The sequence below is a fragment of the Nicotiana tabacum genome, chromosome 4 (assembly GCF_000715075.1).
Source record: "Nicotiana tabacum cultivar K326 chromosome 4, ASM71507v2, whole genome shotgun sequence".
NCBI lineage: Eukaryota > Viridiplantae > Streptophyta > Magnoliopsida > Solanales > Solanaceae > Nicotiana > Nicotiana tabacum.
This window is the reverse complement of record NC_134083.1, coordinates 72,770,874-72,793,428: the sequence shown is the minus strand read 5'-3', so window position 1 is coordinate 72,793,428 and position 22,555 is coordinate 72,770,874. Positions and strand designations below refer to the sequence as shown.

The following is a 22,555-nucleotide window of genomic DNA, read 5'->3' as shown; positions in this document are numbered from 1 at the left end:
ATATCAAAGGTTGAAGGACGTTCGATTTATATATTAAGGGGCATAACAACTCCCTCTTTAACTAAGATCCGAGTACGGAAACTATCTTTAATTTCCCCATGAAACCTTTGACAAAGGCACCACTACTCAAATTGCGTTTTCTTTCTCACGATGTATTCATTATTAAAATAAGTATAAGGTGATGTCAATTTCACATGATATCACAATAATAAGGACACAAAAAAGAACTTCAGTGAGAAAAAATATTAACATAAGAATTCCATGTGTTTTAAACAAACAGCATCTGGACGCATAGCCACAATTCTTATTTCTATGAGGAAACGATATTTACTAAGCTTGTAAAGGCAAATTTAGCAAGCACGCTTGCTTGATATTTCAGTTTTTTTACCAAAATCCAAGTTTAAATTCCTTAATACAGTTTAGAGAAAGAATATAGTGGCAACTTGGCTAAGTTTAATTATTGTTGAGATCACATTAAATGGTACACAGTCCTTTCCATTCAAGAATGAACTTAAGCTTATGATTATATTCTTTTATTGGTTAGAAAATCTCATCATCTAAAGCTGCTCGAACCAAAGAGAGTTACTAAAAAGCAAAGGCACTACTCCGTCTGGAACAGCAGAGAACAATGTCTGATTATGTTGAGATGACATCAAATACTTTACAGTCATCTCCATTCAAAAATAAGTTCATTGCAGCCCCACCTTCTCCTATAAGTAGTACATCTTATGGCTATCATATATATTTTCTTCAATTGGTCAGAGAAATCCCATCATCTAAAGCTGCCCCTTACTAGAAAAGCATATGACAGTAAATCAGGAACAGCAAAGATCCGAGGAGACACAATATCTCTGAACTAGTTCATGCGTGAGTGCATGCTGCACCAAGATATCACCTAGACACATTAGAAGTCTTAGCATAGTTTGTCTTTAAGGACATTAGAGTTCAAAATGACTAAAGGGCTGCCCGGGTACTAAGCTCCCGCTATGTGCGGGGTTCGGGGAAGGACCAGACTACAAGGGTCTACTGTACACAACCTTACCCTGCATTTCTGCAAGAGGCTGTTTTTACGGTTTGAACCCGTGACCTCCTGGTCACATGGAGGCAACTTTACCACTTACGACAAGGCTCGCTTTTAGAGTTCAAAATGACTAAAAGACAAAAATTGTTTGAAGCAATTGAGAAGAGTGGTGGTTGGCTTATTCTTGTCCGAGTTGTGCATTCATGATGGTAGGGACCTAACATTGGACAAATATTGATAGTGGAACTACGAAAATAAACAAAAAGACAGCAGTTGAATTGACCCTCTCCCATTAGAAGTGTAGGATCCGCAGAAAATCCAAAGAGACTTGCAAAGACAACATCAGCTGATGAGGACCTAGCCATGTTCCTTTAGGAGGAGGCTGCAGGCATTAGCCTGAGATGGAACATCGTGGAAGTGATGGGACAATGTCCTCAAAGAACCAATTTCATTTGAGGACTCATACAGTAACATCTCTAAGCAACAAGTTAAAATATAGTGATAGTGTAAAAAAATTTCTTTACGATGTTAGTATATACTTTAAATTAAATCATTTACTTGAAGAGCCAATGACTACATCCAGTCATGCAGGCTTTGGATTTCACCAGTCACCACCCAAATGGGAGCATATAAATATAAGATCATTAAATTAGAAAAGATAACAAACTCAAGTTCCCTATATATAAAATTCAGTACTCTAAAATTGTAGAGAACTGCACCAATTATGTATCGAACTCAAATTAAAAAGCAAAGGGAACTGGCAGATTTTTCTCAAACACTGACTAGGACAAGGATTTAATTTATCTAGTTCTAGCTTAATTTCTCTCATCTGAAGCAATTTAAGCTCGATTTTAAGAATTCCTAAGTTCGCAAAACTTCATATATTCCAAATATATGACTTCTTCCAGCACAAATATTCAGATACGGACTAGGTTACTCTTATATATAGTGAGGGCCCAAGAGATGATATTTCTAAACTTTCGACGGAAAAAATATTACTCCTGTGATGTTTCATAAAAACAAAGTACAAATCACCCACTGAGCTCAGCACCTATCATTTTAAGGTGGAGGGTAATCCAACTTGAGAATAACCCACTTTGGTTGAACTTGGAATGGGTTTGGTTCAACCAAATTAAGCTGAAGATTTCTCTACGCTAAACTCATGAAAAGGAATTAGCTGACTTGCAAGTTGATCCATAGTAGCCCACTTGACCAACACACACACAACCTGTAAATATTCCAGTATTGAATTCTCCGTGTTACCACATGACAACCTAAAGAGCCTTTTCTATAACCCTTTTTCTTTTTGGATATGTTTTCAAGCTTCTCTGACAATGTTACAGTGATCTACTGGAGGTAAATCCAGTCACAGGATTCCCCCATCAATGCACAATATGAACAAAGACACCCCCATTTCCATATAGCCTCTTTTTCTGGACAAGCTGGAGCTGAACTAGTTATGGAATATATATAGAGCCAAGATTTCTAGCAAGAAAATCTCTTGACTTTTGCTTACTAATTTTAATCCGCCCTTCATAGCTTTTTCACTTTTGGTCCTTTTATAGAAGCTGGCTACTCGAAGAAGAGATTATTGAGTTGTTTGGAAGACAAGCTCGATAACTTATCCACCCAGACCAGCTTCAATTTTGTGTTATGCATTTTTCTTGTACAATTTTGAGCTACCTCATCAATGAACTTGCTCCGTAGTATGACATATGGATAATTCATCGTAGAAGAAAAAAGTACTTAATATAATAAGTCCTTTTATCCTTACAGTTTCTTTTAAAAGAAAAAAGCTAATTGTTTATGGAAAGTGCTCATCTAGATATAGGATGATAACCTTTCAAGGCATAGTCTTCAATAATGCACAACACCAGGAAAGAGATTTTAGTATATAAACTATGAAGATGAGGATCAGAAAGAGAGATGCCCAATAATCTCATTAAAACCACCTGAAATCGACTAATTAATTCACAGGAACTTGAGTGAGCCCACAAATACGCCAGCACAAATAGCCAGTAAGAGCACGGGGATGGTCACATAGACTGGAATAAGCTGTCTAGAGTAGCTGAGACAGCCCAATTATTTTGGCCAAGATAGACTAAGTAGATAGCCTAAGCTACCACGGAAGGTCATTCAGAACTATGAACCATGCATCATAATTACTGACATAGTAGGAATCAATTTAATGGAACACACAGATAATTTGGAATATAGCTCAGAAAAAGAAGGCATATGTTAGTTGGAAATCTCGATTTCTAATGTCGCAAAGAGGATGCCATAAGTCAAAAGGGTTGACTGTAACAAATTTATAAAACTAAAATAAAATAAAATAAAAACTTCTAGAAGGAAATTAAAATATAGTGTAGCAGCTTTCTATTGATTAGATACTCCAGTCATATGTTTTAGTTTTCATGGGATAATTTACATGATTCTAATTTCTGGTCCCAGAAGACTGTCTACATGCAGCCAAACAAGGACGAACCATATATCATGTAAAATTCAGGAACAAAGGAAGCATCCAACCTGCTACAACTGTCACAAGAAGGCTCCCAACTAAGCAATAGTAGTTGCAGATATCTATGCCTTTATGTGATGACAGTTGGCTTTTCTCTTCCTGTGAAGTCCTTTAATTTTGATACAGAAAGAGCTAGATCTGCAAAAGATAACTAGTTAAATTTTCGAGGAATGGGAATATTACATAGGTAAGCTCGTAGATGAACAATCTAACCTATCAGTGGTTTCAACGCAATTTGAGCGTCCATGTCGTGTTTGGATACATCCAGCTCAAATTGTTCAATATATATTCTAACTGTTGCACCAGCAGAACCAGTACCCTGTAAAATTGAGATTTCCATTAATAAACTACATAGAGTAGTTTCTGGATAAAATAGAAGGGACCGGTGACAACAGCCCACACAACACAATAAAGATGATAATCCCTCTATATCAATTTCAATTTCTCATTTGGCCCCTAACATGCTTTTCAAGATGAAAACTTGATAGAACAACAACACCCAGTATAATCCCACAAGTGGGGTATGGGGAGGGTAGTGTGTACGCAGACCTTACCCCTACTTGGAGAGGTAAAGAGGATGTTTCCGATAGACCCTCGGCTCAAAAAAAGGTGAAAAGGAAGAAAAGGGAAAAAGAAGAAGAAGAAGAAAGAGGGGGAGAAGGAAAGAAGAGGGAGACAAAAGATGATAAGGAAAAAGAGGAGAAAACGTAGCATCAAATAGTAACAATCAGGGGGCAACAATTTCCAATTTCCAGTAAAAGGGAAGAAAGAGTAGCATCAACTAGTAACAATCAGGGAGCAACAATTTCCAGTAGCAATTTTCAAAAACAATGGACGTGGAGACTATATAGATTTTTTCACAAATAGTGGTTTGGAAATGGACTGTGGAGCTACAATTTAGTTTCAGTTATTTAGACTTCAGAAATGTAAAGATGAGACACAAAGAACTTCCCCATTATGTATATAATAATAGGTAATGAGTTCCCTGGGGGGAAAGCAGATTTAATTTTGAAATGGGGCTGAAATCAAAATGACACTCAATTTGAGACAGATGGTTACACTACTCTATTCTCAGGGATTTAACATAAGGAACCAATGCAGACCGATAGTCGAAAGATGATCCGGGACCCGTCACTGAAAACAAAGCGAACTCCCTGTTTGGATGCGACACTTCCATCAACCTGAGAAATGCACACAACTAATCAAAAAATTCAACAGTTGATAGTTAAACATTCTCATTTCTAAGAAATCCCAGAACTTACAGGATTAGTATAGGTGAAGTCATCAGCAAAATCCAGGACATAACTTCCTACAAGAGAACCTTCAGTACTTAAAGAACTTTGGAAAATTTAACTTAAAAACGATAACTTACCATACTTATCACCGGCCTTGCTTTTAGAAATCAAATCCCGAAGATACTCTATCATTTTATTTGCTCCTTCTGATTCACATTCCTGGTTAGAGAATTATGACAAATTGTTGCAATTAAACATCATCTGAACAATTAGGTAATCCATGACACACTCCGAAAGACAATTAACATAGATGTAAAAAGATGTTTATCAAATACAAAAAGTCATCACATAACATAATGTGCTTACCTCATAGTCATATCTCGAAAAGAAATTCCTTCCATAAGTGGCCCAGTGCTCCGTCACAACATCAGAAACGGAAACCAATTTCTCCCCTTATCTTTTGTCCTTGTTTCGATATGTAAGTATTGAAAGCCAAGCTAAAACAGCCCTATAGTTACATGTTTAAAAAGTAAGAACAAAAAGAGTCGATTGTTGTTATACTAAGGCTTGGGGAAAGTTTAAAATGTAGCATAGAAGAGCAACAACTCATTTTGGTGATACGGGTTAAGAGAAGAATCTCTTAAGGATGAATAAGCTCTCATATCGCCATAGGGTCTAAGCAAGGACACATAGCAATATCCAATGGCGTCATTTAAGATGAAATGGAAGGGTAAACCAACAGCAGTTCCACCGGATGAGAGTTGAGTAAATGGGTACAGTCAACAATACCATCATTGTATTACTAACAATGTAGGAGATAAATGTTCTCATTCTTATTTGCCTTTATTCCACAATATCCAGATGAGGTAAAGGAAAAAAACACATTGAAACTAATGTTTAACCATATTTGGTGGTCACAAACAACTTAAGAAAGGAGTTTTCATCATGGATGAACATAGAAACATACCATATACCATCTTTTTCATGGATGCGGTCAGAACCAGTCCCAAAACTTTCCTCGCCACAAATTGACAATTTTCCAGCATCCATTAGATTACCAAAGAATTTCCAACCAGTTGGCACCTAAGGGGCATAGTTGGAAAAGAATAGTTAAAGAGTGCAACATCATCAAAAATAAAAGAGCAGTAAACAAGTTCTAACCTCATAAAAGGGGAGGTTTAGCTTGTGAGCAACACGATCCAAAGAACCACTAGTGGGCATCGATCGAGCTAAACCCTACAAGGTATATGTATCAACTTTGTGGTGTGTGAGGATCAAAGCCAAAGGTGCATGATAAGCTTAAGTGCTTCTACCTTAGGCCCGGACTGAAAATATGGAATAGCATCTTGGGCATTGGCAGCAATAATTGCAACAGAATCAGATGGAGTAACAAAAAAGCGTCTTCCAAGAATCATGTTTCTATCACCATCCCCTGCGTAAGTGTACAATTGAAAATCAGACTTTGGTTCCACATAGCAGAAGATTGCAGTATATAATCAGACTAACTTGGCATAGATATGATAGGAACTTTCTTATTATATAGGATATGAATAATAGGAAGAAGTTAACGCGGAACTTCACTTATATCTGGGAAATAGATAATTAGGTAGACATAAAAATATAAATAAGCTGACATGAAGCTCAAGTCGTTGATGTATATTATTCATCATTATGTTTCTTTCTATCCCTCAAAAATCTTCCACCTTATTTCTTGTCAACATGTACCGCCAAAGGGCGCTTAATTAAATTAGTGGCCTAAAACCAACTCTTAATAAGTGTCTTAAAACACATACACACAAATATATGCAAGAAGTTAGTGTCGCCTTTCTTTTTTCGTACAAGAGATAAAGCCTTTAAGGTCACAACAAACATCTAAAAGTATATTATTATTTAGATTAATAATGATCCATTCAAATTAATAAGATGTTAGCCATGTGTTTGCAATACATTACCTTGGACCTTGTTGTAAGAATATGTTTTTTACTTATATAAAGATTTTAGTAGTTTAATTTAAAGTTCTAAAATATTTATACAGTCTTTAAACTTTCTTTATACAGACTCTATACCTTTTTCCTTCTTTTTTTACAAACTTCAGTATCTACGAAGGAAAAATAAAATTATAAAATCTACTATTAAAAATTCTTCGGGCCCAAAGCAAAAGGCTTTACTAACCTCCCCCTAGAGCCTCCCATGTGTACAACAATTAATTAAAATTATGCCACAATTGGATCCACCTTGCTTTGCTTTACCTTCACACTGATTGGGTTCGAACTACAAACTCTTTCCTTTTTCTCATTATAATTGAGCTTCAACAAGAACAAATGGACCCTTCAATACTACTTATCAAATTTTCATTTGTACTAACTTAAGAAATTATTCCAAGTGAAACACCCCCCAACCCAACACAAAAACCTTAGACTAATTAGAATTTGTCTTTAGGTTTCCTGTGTATGAAATATGAATATATCTTTCTGCTTTGCATTTATCAGTGAACTTTTACACAATTAACTGCATAGAGAGTAACAAGCCCCACTAGAAAGGCTCGATATTCAAACAACAAAAGATAAAATTTCAAGCAAAAAACAGAATGCATAACAACATAGCAAACTGAAATAGCAAGAGGACATTTGTTATGAAGTGCTATGGGAATTGCTGGTGAAGACAATGCATTTGATTGCTTACTAAGTAAAGACCTTTTCTGGCATTATTTACTAACCATTTCAATGAAGGATGCACACCATAAGATTACGGCCAAAACTCCACCACCAATCACCGAAAGAAAAATTTAACATTAGCCTATCCATCTTCAACTAAATCCGTGTGCATGCTTCAAAGTTGATGCTTAGGTAGAATCGGTGTAACGCAACCATGCAATGAGAATGGAGATAACTATTGCTTCGCCTTCTACTAAAGCTTAGGTAATACCCATGTGATTCATAGGCTTTGAAATCGATGACACCCAAATCAATGTATTATGGGTGTAATTTTGTTTTCCAGCAAACTCAAAGGTGTCTCGGACTATATCCTAATCCCTCCCATAATAAAAAAGGTAACCTACAAATTATTTTTAAATTAATTTTTGTTAAGAAAATAGACCTTGAGTCTAACTTAACTTGAAAAGCTAGCTCAAGTAGAGGAGAATACAGCCATCTGACTCTAATACCACGTTAAGAAAATTGGCATTAGGCCTAACTCAACCCAAAAGCTAATTCAAAAGATGAAGATTATCCAAAACCATAAGGAAACTACAACCCATACACTTAACAAATGTGAGATTCTTACAAATTTCACAAACATAGAAAGTAGGAATTCCTCCATATTCAATTGTGTTTAAAGTGTTTAACATCAATAAAAGCCAATATTAGATTAAAATAAAAAAGTCAACCCTATTTTTTGAGAACGGTAACATATAAAAAAGTGAACCCTCTTTTATTCCACCAATGAAACAATTTTTAATCTTAGTGATTTATATGAAGAGTAACTAATTTTTAATTAGCTACAATTTATTTCAGCTAATAGTAAAACCCATAAAGAGCATGGTAAAGGAAAAAGGGTTTTCTAATAGGTTAAAAGCATGAAAAAATTTAGAAATGAATTTTTATCTCTTGTAAATTTTGGAAACTTCTAAGGAATTTTAACGAAAAACTAAAAAACAATGCACCAACTCCTTTTGAATTGAAAGCATAAAAAGAAGAGGAGGTCCCTATATAAACGCCTGAAAGTTTTAACTTAATTTCGTATATTCCAAATTGAATACTCGACTTGATACTATTTACGTAATATGATGACAAAATTTTCAGCGATTTCATTATGTATGCGTTTTGACATACTTTGGAAATATCTCTTTCTTTTAAAAGCTTTGAAAATATCTCTTTCCTGTGGTATTCGGCCTTAAAGCAGTCTTACAATAAAGAAAAATAAAGAAAAGAATCTTAAAAATGAGAAAAGACATTAAAAAGATCTGTCGTAGTGCATTGCATAGACAATTTGGATAGAGAGAAATAGGAGATGTTTTGATGACAGGGTTTGTTCTAATTATTCCTTATAAAGGAAATTGCTTTAAATCTCTTATGGAGTTAAAATATTTACAAACAGAACATCATTATTTAGCTTATGACAAGCAAATAAGTTTTGACCTTTCTGTTAACATCTAAAATATTCTTGGTCATTCTAATAAATAAACAAAAATCAAACCTCAAGAGGCTACATTTTGCACGCACTTAACGGTATAGCCTAGTGGTCAATGAAGCTAGATCAAATTCTTTTTAAAAAAGATAGATGGCGTTTGGGCCAACTGTCGTGCACCTAGACTACTCCGATGGTGATTAGTTACCTCCCACTAGCACATTTATCGAATAAGTCTATCCAATAAAGCTTAGGCAGACAAAAAGAAATCACTTAATATCTATTTGGAAGGCTACCTTGTAATGGATTTGAGTGTAATTGCACGGTTTAACATGTTTGTTTGGCCAAGTAATTATTTGACCATCTTGGCATTGGAGTGCAATCGAGGGAGAGCAGTTACACTCTTCAATTCTCAAAAGCGGTAAAGAATTGGTGGTGATTACATGGTGTAATTACCAGATGACTTTTCAAATTCTTTCTTTATTCATTTTCTATATTCTTATATACACGTATCTTTGTCATATATTACAACTTATTTACATGTCCATCTAAAAAAAGTTTATTTAATTTTTTGTAATTATTTTATTTAAATATAAAAAAATAAAGCTATGTAATTGCACTTATCAACCAAACATGACACTAAAAGTTACGTTATAATTACATTATAGCAAACAAACAAATCATTATGATTACTATATTGTGTAATCCCTAGTAATTACACATTAGTTTCCAAACATGTTTCTAGTCATTCTTTTTTGTCTATGTTGGGATATGAACCCTAAACTCCCTTGATGTTCCCTTACTTCATTTACAACTTGGTGATCTCTTTCTATCTGCCTAAGCTTGGCGGTCAGAGTTACACGATATATACGTTGATAGGAGGCATGGGTACAAGGCGAAATAGTTGAAGTGCATGTACGGTGACTCTGGCACCACTTTCATTATTTTAAGAAAAATGATACATGTAGCACATAAACAACCATCTTAACATAAATTATGTGGGAAGAAAGCCAACTAGCCAAGAGAGATTAAGACTGTATAACCAAGAAGTACAAATTATGATACAGTTGAAATACTAAAGAAATGGCCTTAACGGGATAAATTAGAAAAACGGCACAGTAGAATAGTTGGTCTTCTAAAAACTCTTCAGAATCATTTCTAAATAATTATACAAGGAAATATCCAGAGACATTATACTGTTTCTTCTCATGTGTAATAAAGATAGAAATTACAGCATTTAATTGATTATGGTCAGGACATTTTTATTTTCATTCTCCATTAGAATCATGTGCAAAGCGATGTGTGCAAACTAGTGAAAGGAAGAAGCAAATTGCTGTGATTAAGCTTTCAACAATAGTATAACCATGCAATTGAAGAAAGTGACCACTTAATCTTTGCAGAGACTAATTGTCCTGCTCCTTTCTTTCTGATCTCTTTCCATTTCAGAGACTTTGGGGTGGAGTGGTGGGAAGGAGAAAGGAATATCTAACTAAATGTTTTCTGATGGCTTCTAATATTGATTCTCTTCTAATTATTTTTCTTTCATATAAGGCTCTCATAGATTTTGAACTTCATCCAAGCATATCATATATGTTCTCCAGTTAATTGAAAGACAACTTTTGGTGAAGTGTTGAACAAGAAGGTTTTTAAGCATACCATCACTTGCAGCACCAAAGTCGGGTCCATTCTCGCCATACAGGATATTCACCAAATCCTTGGCATATCTGGACCAAAATAACTAAAATATATTAGTTCTTTTCAAGAAGTTAAAGCAGATCTACTTCAATAAAACGTTCTTTTCTTACGTAAGGTTAGGGTCTGGATGACCATGCCCAAAATGTAACGACCCGACTTGTCGTTTTAAGAATTAACGCCCCACTTAGTGACTTAAGGTCTCGAGCATCTTCGTAATATGTATTATGACCCGCGAGTGTGGTCGAGTTTGATTTTCGGAAGATTCGGAATTAAATTGAAAGAACAATTCTTATTTAGAAGCTAAAATGGAAAGAATTAACCGGAGAGTTGACTTTTAAGCAAACGACCCCGAAATAGAATTTTGATGATGCCAATGGTTTCGTATGGTGATTTCGGACTTAAACGTATGTTCGGATTTGGATTTGGAAGTCCGTAGGGAAATTCGACGCATTTTGACGAAAGTTGAAAAATAGAAGATTTTGAAAAGTTCGACCGAAGGTGTTATTTTTTATAACGAGGTCGGATTTCGATTCCGGAAATTGGAATAGCTCCATTACGTCATTTATGACTTGTGTGCAAAATTTGAAGTCATTCCGGATTGATTTGATACATTTCGGCGCAAAATATAAAAGTTGGAAGATTTGAAGACTCAATTCGATTCGATGCGCAATTCGTAATTTCGGCATTGTTTGACGTGGTTTGAAACCTCGATTAAGTTCGTATTGTATTTTGGGACATATTGGTAGATTTGGTTAAAGTCCCGAGGGCCTCGGGTGAATTCCGGATGATTAACGGATTGATTTTGGACTTGAAGGAATTGCGGGAAATCTACTGCTGGTGTTTTCGCTTCTGCGGAAGCCTCATCGCAGAAGCGACATTGGGAAGCCTGGGCAGAGGTCGCAGGTGCGATGCATGTTCCGCACATGCGGGACCGCAGAAGCGGCACTTTGTCCGCAGGTGCGACCTTTGGCTGGACAGTGCACCTTCGCAGAAGCAGAATTTTTCTCGCAGAAGCGAGCCCGAAATGCGATCAATTTATCCGCAGAAGTGGAAATGGACAGAAACATTAAGGACCAAAATTTGGTCATTTTGTCATTTTCGATTGGGATTTTGGAGCTCGGTTTTGGGGCGATTTTGGATGGGTTCTTCACGACTTTGACTTGGGTAAGTGTTCTATATCCTAAAGTGATTATATTTCATGAATCTATGGTTATATTCATCGTTTAAAATCAAGATTTTTGCAAAATCTTCCAAAAATGAAAATTTAAGATTTGGAGGTCGATTCGTTATTGGAATTCGATAAAATTGGTATGGTTGAACTCGTATCGGAATGGGTGTTCGGATTTCGTGAAAATTTTGTCGGGTTCCTAAAAAGTCAACAAAAGTCAACAAAATTTTGTCGGGTTCAGAGAGGCGAGCCCCGCGTTGACTTTTGTTGACTTTTTAGAATAAATTTTTAAGTTGACGTTTTATTATCCGGAATTGTTTCCGATGAATTTTAATGAAGTTATATAATTAATTTGGATAGATTTGAGCAGTCTGGAGGTTCAATTCAAGTAAGAAGGCGATTTTGGAATATCGGCATAACTTCCAAAAGGTAAGTATCTTGCCTAACCTTGAGTGGGGGAAATTCTACTTTGGCATTGAGTCTTATGTGCAATTTGTGTAATTGAAAACCATGTACGCGAGGTGAGGAGTACGTACTTGGTTTATATGTGCAAATTACGTAGGTTAAATCCTTAGACGCCCTTATGTATTAAATTGAAAATTATTGGCACTTATTAAATCCTTGTTTTGTTGGATTTGTTTTTATATGATGATTTAGTGTGACTGCCACCTTGATTTTTATGTGAAATATTATTTTGTTGAGTTGTTCACTTCCGGATATATTTGTTAAGATTTTTTACATATTATGGTCGAGCCATGGGCTCCTTATTGTGGAAAATAATATATTGTAGAATTTTGTAGCGAGTTGTAATATTTGAGCACTTGATGTGCAATATGTGATAAATTGTAATATTTGAGCACTTGATGTGCAATCTGTGATAAATTGTAATATTTGAGCACTTGATGTGCAAATCTGTGATGTGTTGTAATATTTGAGCACTTGAGGTGCAAGTTATGAGATGTGATAGCAAGTTATGAGATGTGATATTGGCACGTTATATTGTTGGGAAGTTTTGTTCGGGTGTTTGCACGAGGTTTCTGCCGTGCTATTGTTACTATTGATTTATGCACATGCGGCGTGACAAGGCAGGCTATATATATGTGTATGGGTTTGCGCATGTGGCGAGACAAGGTGAGTATGTGGCGAGACAAGGTGGGAATATTATTATGCACGTGTGGCGAGACAAAGACGGGCATTTACTTTATTATTGCACACGTGGCGAGACAAGGTGGGCTATGTCGGGAATTGAATTCTGATGACTTGTGATAGCCTGGGGGGCATTGTTGTTGTTGCATATTTACTTTGGGACTATGAGGCGGTACCTCGGGAGATCCCCTGTCTTGCATATTTACTTTGGGACTACGAGACGGTATCTCGGGAGATCCCCTGTTGAGCATTTACTTTTGGGACTACGTGATAGTATCTCGGGAGTGCCCTTTTGTTACATTTCTCTATGGTTGCACTTGCCTTTGGTTATTTTGTATTTCCGTGTTAGGTAAATTCTTGTGATCTGCCGTGATGTATTATTTGAGTTTTACTAGGTGTTTGTATTCCTTGTTGTATTGTGTTGGCTTGGGCATTTTAGTACGAGACTCTGAAGATTTATATTCCTGATTTTTTTAACAATTTTCGATGACTGAGTTGTTTTAAATAAAATAAGTTACTATTATGTTTTAAATTAATAAGTTTTGCATCCAAATTAGTAGATTTTTTTTATGTTTTATTTAAATTGAAAATGTCATTTTTCTTCTCTCAAACTATTTCTAAACTAAACTCATTTCCTTGTTGAATTCTTCTTGGGTTAAAAATTGCAACCTTACTTTATTGAAAATGAATTAAATCGTGCAGATTTTTATGTATTGACACATTTGGCACGAGAGTCGTCTGTGCGGTTGTGATAGAGATATGGGCACGAGGTGCCGTGAGAATATGAAAGGGGGCTGAGAACCGTATTTTATGATTATGACATGAGGTATTCATTTGAAAGAGTTTTATATTCGAAGGATACTTATTTGAAGAAATATATTTAGAGGGTATTTATTCGAAAGAATTATATGTGAAAGATTTATATTTGAAAGACTTATTTAATTGGTTGTACTTGTGTTGTGTTTTCTTATTCGTCGGAGTAATAATTATGGTGTTCTTGATGCCTTACTGTCTATAGCACTAGTGGATTATTATTGCTATCACTGCTATTTGTTTTCGATTATTTTAGTATGGCATAGGTTATTTGACTAGTGAGTGTCTTGACTGTACCTCGTCACTACTCCGCTGAGGTTAGTCTTGATACTTACTGGGTACCGATTGTAGTATACTCATACTATACTTCTGCACATTTTTGTGCAGAGCCAGGTAAATGTGGAGTCAGTTGATCATTAGCTAGCTGTGCGGATTGTTGTTGTGAAGACTCAAGGTAAACATGTTGCTGCGTTCGCAGGCTTCGGAGTCACCTTCTGATTTGTATTCACATTGTTTACTTTATTTCAAACAGTCGTATTTAGAAAATTGTAACAAACTCTAGAGCTTATTACTTGTACTACCGGTTTTGAGAATTGTAAATTTTATAGAGATTTCCATTTCAAAAATTGTTAGATGTTATTTAATTATTGTTGTTATTCAATAAATGTTAGGCTTACCTAGTCCCTAAGACTAGGTGCCATCATGATACCCAACGGAAGGAAAAATTGGGTCGTGACACAAAATCTTCCGGTGGCTCTCCATTTGCAATAGACTCCTACATAACATATACAAAAATGATAAAGCTACAACCAAGAAATTGCAAGATAGTCCAATAGCTGAAGAAACAACTCCACGGCATACATACCAGGCTAGCTCCTAGTTTGTCAACAAAAATGGGCTTTGCATAAGCCCCTGTAACTGCATGCATGGCATCAAATGTAAACCTGTCAGCAGCATCAAACATTAATAAGCATAAGCATGAGCAAAGACATCCGGCGGAGAGAAAAAGGGAAAAAGGATGCAAAATAATAAATATTGTCCTTTAGTGTAAGCTCATTTTACTGAGCATCGAGATTATGCAAGAAATTCATAACTTATTAAAGTTTATTCATTTGCCTAAAAAATTGCATTTGAATTGCTATAGTCAGTTAAACAGTGATTTCTTCGTAGCTCAATTAGCCTGTGTTCAGTCAAACAGGATTTCTCCTTCCTTACAAGGACAAAACAGGCATAGAGATAAAGTCATAAAGTAACTAAGTGAAATCGATAAGGTTGAACTACCCGACGAAATATATTTCAAGAGGAACATCCACCATAGAAGAATGCACCCATAATTCAGAGAGTAATTTGACTTCATTTGCATACACAAATTGAAACTCAAGAAAGGAGCTGAGAAAATACAGTACTCTTAAAGTGGAAGCCAAACTAGAGGTAAAGGTTTACTTATAACACAAACTTGAATATTTCAAGGATAAACTTGGTTCCTTTTATAAATTTAAGTAGGTAAGAATAGCACTGGAAAGAGGTTTCAGTTGAAAGAGCATCTTATTGGAACTCTAAGAGAGATAAGGAATTCAAGAGGTGTTTCTACATCATATACATACAGTAAAATACACCCAAATGCCAAAATATACAAGCATTTATATCTAAGACCATGTATTGGCATCACCTAAGCATCTCCTACTCTTTTGTGTCCAAACTATCCTAGAACAAATGCAGGAACTGTACTTCACATACTCTTTCATTTGTTAACTATTCTTCCTGACCAGTTTAACCTCCCTGCATCACCCGATTCAGCCTATCTAGGATCAAAAACAAAATGCAAAGCTACCTTGCCACTGCACAATGCATCAGTATATATCTTCATTACACACATACATAAATCTTAATGCCGCTTTTCTGCAAGTTTCGCTTGCGTCAAACACCTCATGCTTTTCAATCCAACAAAACCCAGCCACTTTTGGAGGAGCTTTTGTTCTCTAAATGATTTGAAACGTCATTTAACCGAGGAGATGTAAGATAAAGATAGAAGTTATACCCTACCTTCCAGTCCTTCTGGTGTTTTCACCATAGAGAATCTGGTACAGTTGGTGAAACTCGTTTTCCTTCCAATTTTTCAAGGTCTAAGCTATCCTCTTAACTTCCTAATCTTCCCAGTTTCTTCAAAAAGACAGTTCCCATCCATGAGTAGAACTGTACCAAGCAACAGTAGCAAATTCGGGATCTCATCTTTCAGAGGTATGTGGTATATCAAATCATCAGGCCGAAGTCTCAACTTCCTTCCATTACCTACTGAGAAGCCTTTTTTTTTTTTTTTGAGAATGGTAACAGAACTGAGAAGCTAATATTTGGAGGGAATTCCTTCAATAAGTTTCTTACACTCTTCGATAGAACCAATACCATATCACCATGTCACTGGTCTTGTGCACCAGGCTCATTACTTCATACTCTTGCATGGATAACCTGCTTCCAGAGTTCTTCTGATCCCAACTGTATCTCCATAACCACTTCGATAGCAAATTTTTGTTAAGCAACCTCATAATTCTACCCGAAGCCACCAAATGTGTTTTATGAGTCAATTCATTCTACTTAACCAAGGAAAAGTCTTCCTATCCTTGTTTCCTTCTGGAAAAATCCTTTTTAAGCTTGTCCGGTTTCTTTTCCACTTCAATGGGTAGTAAAAATAGAGACCTCACGTAGGTTGGACTACCATCCAACACACTATCGATAAGTGCGAGTCCTCCACCAATTCACCAAAAGATAAATATTGTTGTGTCCAATCTGATATACACTCAAACTGCTCCCACGCTCCTTTCCAAACAATTGCATCCTTATGTTAGCCCCAAGAGGTAGTCCTAGATATGTACTGGGGATTGGGGAATAATCAGACTTCATAATCGAATATTTCGCCAGCTGTTGGTATATTCTAGAGATCATTAACTAGATAGAGGCAGTTTTTTGCCAGATTATTATTGTTATTAAGTCCTGAAATTGCCTCAAACTCCAATAAAATTACTCTGAGATATTTCAGTTGTTCCTCTCTACATCACAAAAGTTTACAGTCTCATCAGCAGCATATAACAATTGCATTATAGCAAAAGTGTTGGTCCTGTCCACCTCCATAGAGAAACTTCCTGTCCAATTCTATTCTCTAGCTATGTTCAGCATCTTACTTAATCCTTACATTACCAACAAGAATATGAAAGTGAGAAAAAGACCATCTTCTATTAATCAGAATTGAATCTAATAGCGAAGATGGAAAACTTAATGGTTTTCACCCATTTGTCTCCAGAACACTATTCTTCAATAGGTTGAGGAGTAACTCTCAATTAACGTGGTCATAAGTTTATTCTAGATCAAGGATGCAAACCAATGCAATTATACCTTGTCTCTTTCCTATATTTAGGTTCTAGATATTCACTGGTGATCAACATTGAGTCTATTAACTTTCTTCCTTAAATATAAGCATTCTGCGCGACAACAATTAGTTTGCTGATCACTTTTTTTTTTATCTTTCTATGAGTGGCTGAAGTCCCTCAATTCTTTGGCTCCAGCCCTAGCAAGTATTAATGTGATATATGCAGCACAAAAATTTTCATAAAATAAAAATACTCAAAAGTGATCAAAGTCGTTCAACGCTTTCATAAGATCCCCGTTGATCACTGGCGAACACCTATGATAAAATGTCAAAGTACCTCTCTTTCCACTATCAAATAAGATATAGAGGTTTACGCTTTTAAGAGCAGAACTCCAATACTTCCTCTTGGTAATTAAGGAGTTGATTATTTCCACTCTGATAGTCTGATATCATCTGGATGATGAAAATTCTATATGCTGGTAATTCTAGTGAACATTTGCAGTAAAAAGTTTATTATTTCCACTCCCATATCATCTGGATGATGACAATTTTACATGCTTGTAATTCTTTTGAACATTTGCATTTTGTGAATCAAGCATGTGGTCTTGTCACTTTGTTTAGCCAGAAGCATCTACCATTTTGCCTCAAGGTATCTCTTTAAACTTGGTTACCTCTTGGCTTTGGTGTATATGAGGATTCTTTTGCAGATAAGTTCCTTTCTTCCTGTTGCTTATCCAAGTCTTGTATCTATTCCAGAATCAGTTTTTTCCTTCTTTCTGGATCACCAGATGTATTTAGGTTCTAAGCCTTCCAATCCTGTTTCAGCAGCTTAAGTTTGTAATCATAATGTAAAAACCAGGAAAATTAGGTGTAAAGACTAAAATAAATTTAGATCCGGACCATCTTGTGTTGCTATATCATAACAGAGTATCAGCCCTTCCTCTCACCTCATATGAATCTCCCAGTCTTTTCGTCATATCTACAAAACTTTCAACCTCCAACCACATGTTCAGATGTTCTTGTTTGCTCGCAGCTATATTGAAAGGGCTAGTGATCAGAAACCGATCTTGGCAGTGTAGCTCGTTTGACATATTTGAATTCCTCAGTCCATTCGACCGGAAAATGAAATCTGTCAATTCGTGAAGCCACCCTTGAGTTTTCTCCTTTGGAACAAAATGAATTTAAGAACTTCCCACCTTGCAAAGGTGGATCTATCCACTGCATTTCCTCAATAAAATCAAAAAACTCTCTTATCGATCTAACCAATCAGTTCTGGTGGCTCCTTTCTTCTGAGTATCTCATCACACTAAAATCACCTCCTACTATCAAGGGGGATGACCATTAGCCTCTAATGGCCTCCAATTCAAACCATGACACCATTCTCCTAATCTTATTTTTCATTGAAAGGCTTTTATAAGGTGTAGACACAGAGTGAGGGATGGATCCCTCAAAAAACAAAAAAGTAACCCTTTCTTAGTAGTGCTATGACTTAGTTCAATCCTACTAAAAATGCAGCGAGTGATCTACTTTAAGTAGGAATAACGTAGAATCCTGCAAACATCTATTCATAATTTGCATTGCTGCTAGACAGAACTTCAGCAATAGTATGGCATGCATTTACACTTCCCTTACCATCTTAGAAGACAGTCAATTGAAAATGGTAAGACTGAACTTTGCTTTCAGAACAATATGATGTTTTGCTGATCTAAGAGCTTATGAAATACTTTTGCCTTATAAATATTCAAGTCGATATTCTACATTTCTCTTACATATGACTAATGATAATTACGTACACAGGACTTATGATGTCTCAGCTGAATCTAAAAACTCCTAATTATCCTTTACTGTAAGTTATTTCCTTTACTGTAAGTTATGGTTTCCAAATTTCACCTATGGATATAGTTATGCTAGAAGCAGAACCAGATTCAAATACTACATAGTCAACATCGCTTCAAAAGGGTTCAGGGTATACTAGGTGATTGAAGTTAATTATCATCTTGTCAGAAGAAATTAGATAAGTCTAGATATTTGAAGAGAAGTGTGTCTACCACAGCAGTCATCCGTTTGAGGAACAGGCTATAGAAATCAACAATATATGAAACTATGGAGGAACAAACTCCGAGGAATGTCCAGGGGTAATATAATGTAGCAAATTAAAAGTACATAAAAGCACAAAGTAAAACAATGCTTCATAACTGGCAAGACACAAAGCAACACATCTGAAATCTGGTCACGAAATAAGACTTCTAATGAGCGAAAAATCAAATACATTCTGCACATTATCAGTTAAGTTATAGATAGTATCATGGAGTGCATTTAAAAAATTTCAGAGATGCAAAATTTCAGCCACTCACCTCCATTAGCTCCAAATAATCAGTGACAGGGTCAACCACCTCCACACTAAATTTCCATATTTTGTGACTCCAAGTTGAGAAAGATCAACATCAGGAATGTCGGCAATTTTTATTTCAGAAATCTGCAAAAACCCTTATGAAACAAGGAATTCAGATGCCGAATCATTTACCAATGAACCATAACAGTTTCTTTCGGTTACCCACACTACACATGTCTATGCAGATACAGCACTAAAGAAACTTGTGTTGTATTCCAGCTACAAGACGTCATTTAAATCAAAAAATAGCATAGCGTATTATTTAGCCCAAGCGGATGGGATCATACAGAAAGGGTGTTTCCGTAGATCTTGTCTGTGATAGACTCAGGTGCTGGTTGGCCACTGCTGTAATTGAACTGACAAAAGAAAATGATAATCAGAAATGCTAAGTTCTTGGAATAGCCAGTTTAGAGAGGTTGAATATCAGAAATCAGTCATATCTAGGAAATTCTATGTGGAACCAGTTTTTTAAACTTTAAAAAAAATAACAATTTTTTACTGTATATTTTAGCAGCAAATGGGACAGCTAAGAACAATTTCCAGTACAAGATTTGCTGACTAGAAATTTACCTTGATACCCCAATCATAATCAGGACCACCAGGGTTATGGCTTGCACTCATTATAAAGCCACCATTTGCCTGAGGATTAGCTTTAAGTGTCATTCAAAAATAGCAAAGAGAAAGCAAATAAAATAATTAAAACAGAATTATCACCTCTCTCTTCCGTATAACAGCAGATACAGCTGGTGTGGACATTATACCATCCCTGCCAAACAGAGATTCGTCATCTATACATATCAAATATTTTCTTTTCACTTTTTGGATAAGAGCACAAAAATAAGCAGAGAAATATGCCAGACGAGGGAACCCAGAAAAAGAAATGAAACAATCTAGCTATATCCAAACACTTGAATATAAACTAGAAGGATATGGGCTCTTAGAAGAAATAAAGATTGATTGCAACAACAGATGGCTCATGGAGACTATAATTAGACAAGGCAATTCTAAGTTATATCGCACATAAAGATTGAGTAAGAGGATTTCTATCTTCTCAAAAACATAGAGAACAGATTTATACAGATTAAATTGGCAGGACTAAGTTTCACAGTACAGAAAGTAACAAAATTAGTGCTTAATAACTCACTGTAGTTAAAAAGTTCCTCTTTTTGAAAATTTAAGATTATTTCAAGCAATAAGATCACTAGGATGTGAAATTTGAAGAATTCATTCATGCTATGATGAACATGAAGATTGCTATAAGTGTAATTTAGGACACTCACTTGCCAACCAATATTTTACCAACACCATTACCCGCAGCAATTTTAATGATTACCTGCATTGTAGCTTAAGATGCATTAGGGATCAGAAAACCATAAATAGTTCTTCAGGAATCAGGATACACATGAAACACAGATTATGTACGAAAATTTGACCACTACCTGTGAAGCTTCTTTATTGAAATATCAACCATCGCCTCCTAAGACTAATAGTCCATTCTTAAAATCCTCTGGTGGCAAAGAATTAAACAATGCCTGTATTGAAACATCATAAAACAAATTACACAGAGTTGAGTACACTGGAATTGATTATCACTACAAGTTCAGAGAGAACCATACCTGTATCCAATTTGCAAGGTAATTTTCCTGCATAAACACTTTAACCTAAACACAAAAAGAAGCAAAGGTAATTAGAATGAACCGTATGCATTAAATTATTTGAATAAACAGAAAAGAAAAAGAAAAAAACACCTTTTTGCGTAGACCACTAGTTCCGGTCTTTTGACCTTCAATAGGCTTTGTAGGAACAGATTTAATCTGCGATTCAAGCAAATCAATAGTAAAGCTACAATTTTCCATTAGATACATAAAATCAACACATTATATATAGAAAATTCGAACAAATTAGATACCTCGAGACCCTGGAATTCGGCAACTGTTGTAGAAGGAGATGATGGTGAAGAGGAGGCAGTGACAATGAAACGAGCAGTTGAAATTGTCGCAAAAGAGTATTTGACGGATGACAATTTGTGTTGAGTTGAAAAGTATGATCTAAGGTGATGAGAGGAACTCCCAGTAATGGACTTGAAAATCGTGTCAATATGTTGCAGAGTTTGAGAAAAAGCAGTGGAAACAGAGTGAAGCAGGACTATTGTTCTGTAAGTTCTGGGAGAAAGATACGGAGCAGCGTTATGGTAGTTATTTTTGAGAATTAAAGGATTCATAGGAATTGATAGCTGCCACAGATTGCTTTATCGGCACAACAACTTATGCTTCATGTCACCGCTTCACGTGAACTACCTCTTTTTCTGTTCTGATTATTGGGACCACTCTTGAGTCTAACGTTTCAAGCCGAGTAGAACGTTCACGGAATATCTGGATTGTAAGTTAAGTGCTGAGTCAGGGGAAGTGGGCCTGGATGTGAGGCCTTAATTCGCAGGTCATCCTGAGTAGAGACAGTTTTAAGTACCTTGATTAGGAAGAGGAGATCGACGAGGATACCACACACCGTATTGAGGTAGGATAGATGAAGTGGAGGTTAGCTGGAGTCCTGTGTGACAAGAGAGTGCCACCGATACTCAAAGGTAAGTTTTATAAAGCGGTGGTTAGACCAGCCATGATGTATGTGACTGAGTGTTGACCCGTTAAGAATTCACATATCCAGAAGATGAAAGTAGCAGAAATGAGGATGTTGCGGTGGATGTGCGGGCACACTAGAATAGATAAGATTAGGAATGATGATATTCGGGAGAAGGTGCATGTGGCTCCCATTGATGACAAGATGCGGGAAGTGAGGCTTAGATGGTTCGGACATGTTCTGAGGAGAAGCCCAGATGCTCCGGTACGGAGGTGTGAGCAGCTGGTTATGGAGAGCACGAGAAGAGGTAGAGGGCGGACTAAGAAGTATTGGGGAGAGGTGATCAGGCAGGATATGGCGAGGCTCCAGATTTCCGAGAACATGACACTTGATAGAAAGATGTGGAGGTCGAGTATTAGGGTTGTAGATTATGAGGTAGTTGAGTCGGGCCTTACTTCGTACCATGGTGAGACTAGCCATGTAGGGTTTTTGTCTAAGATAGCTAGTGGG

General features: G+C 36.1%; 1 pseudogene; it reads right to left on the bottom strand.

Moving 5' to 3' along the window:
* Positions 1–3,329: 3,329 nt before the first annotated feature.
* LOC107819866 (phosphoglucomutase, chloroplastic-like) lies at positions 3,330–21,772 on the bottom strand (annotated as a pseudogene).
* Positions 21,773–22,555: the final 783 nt, after the last annotated feature.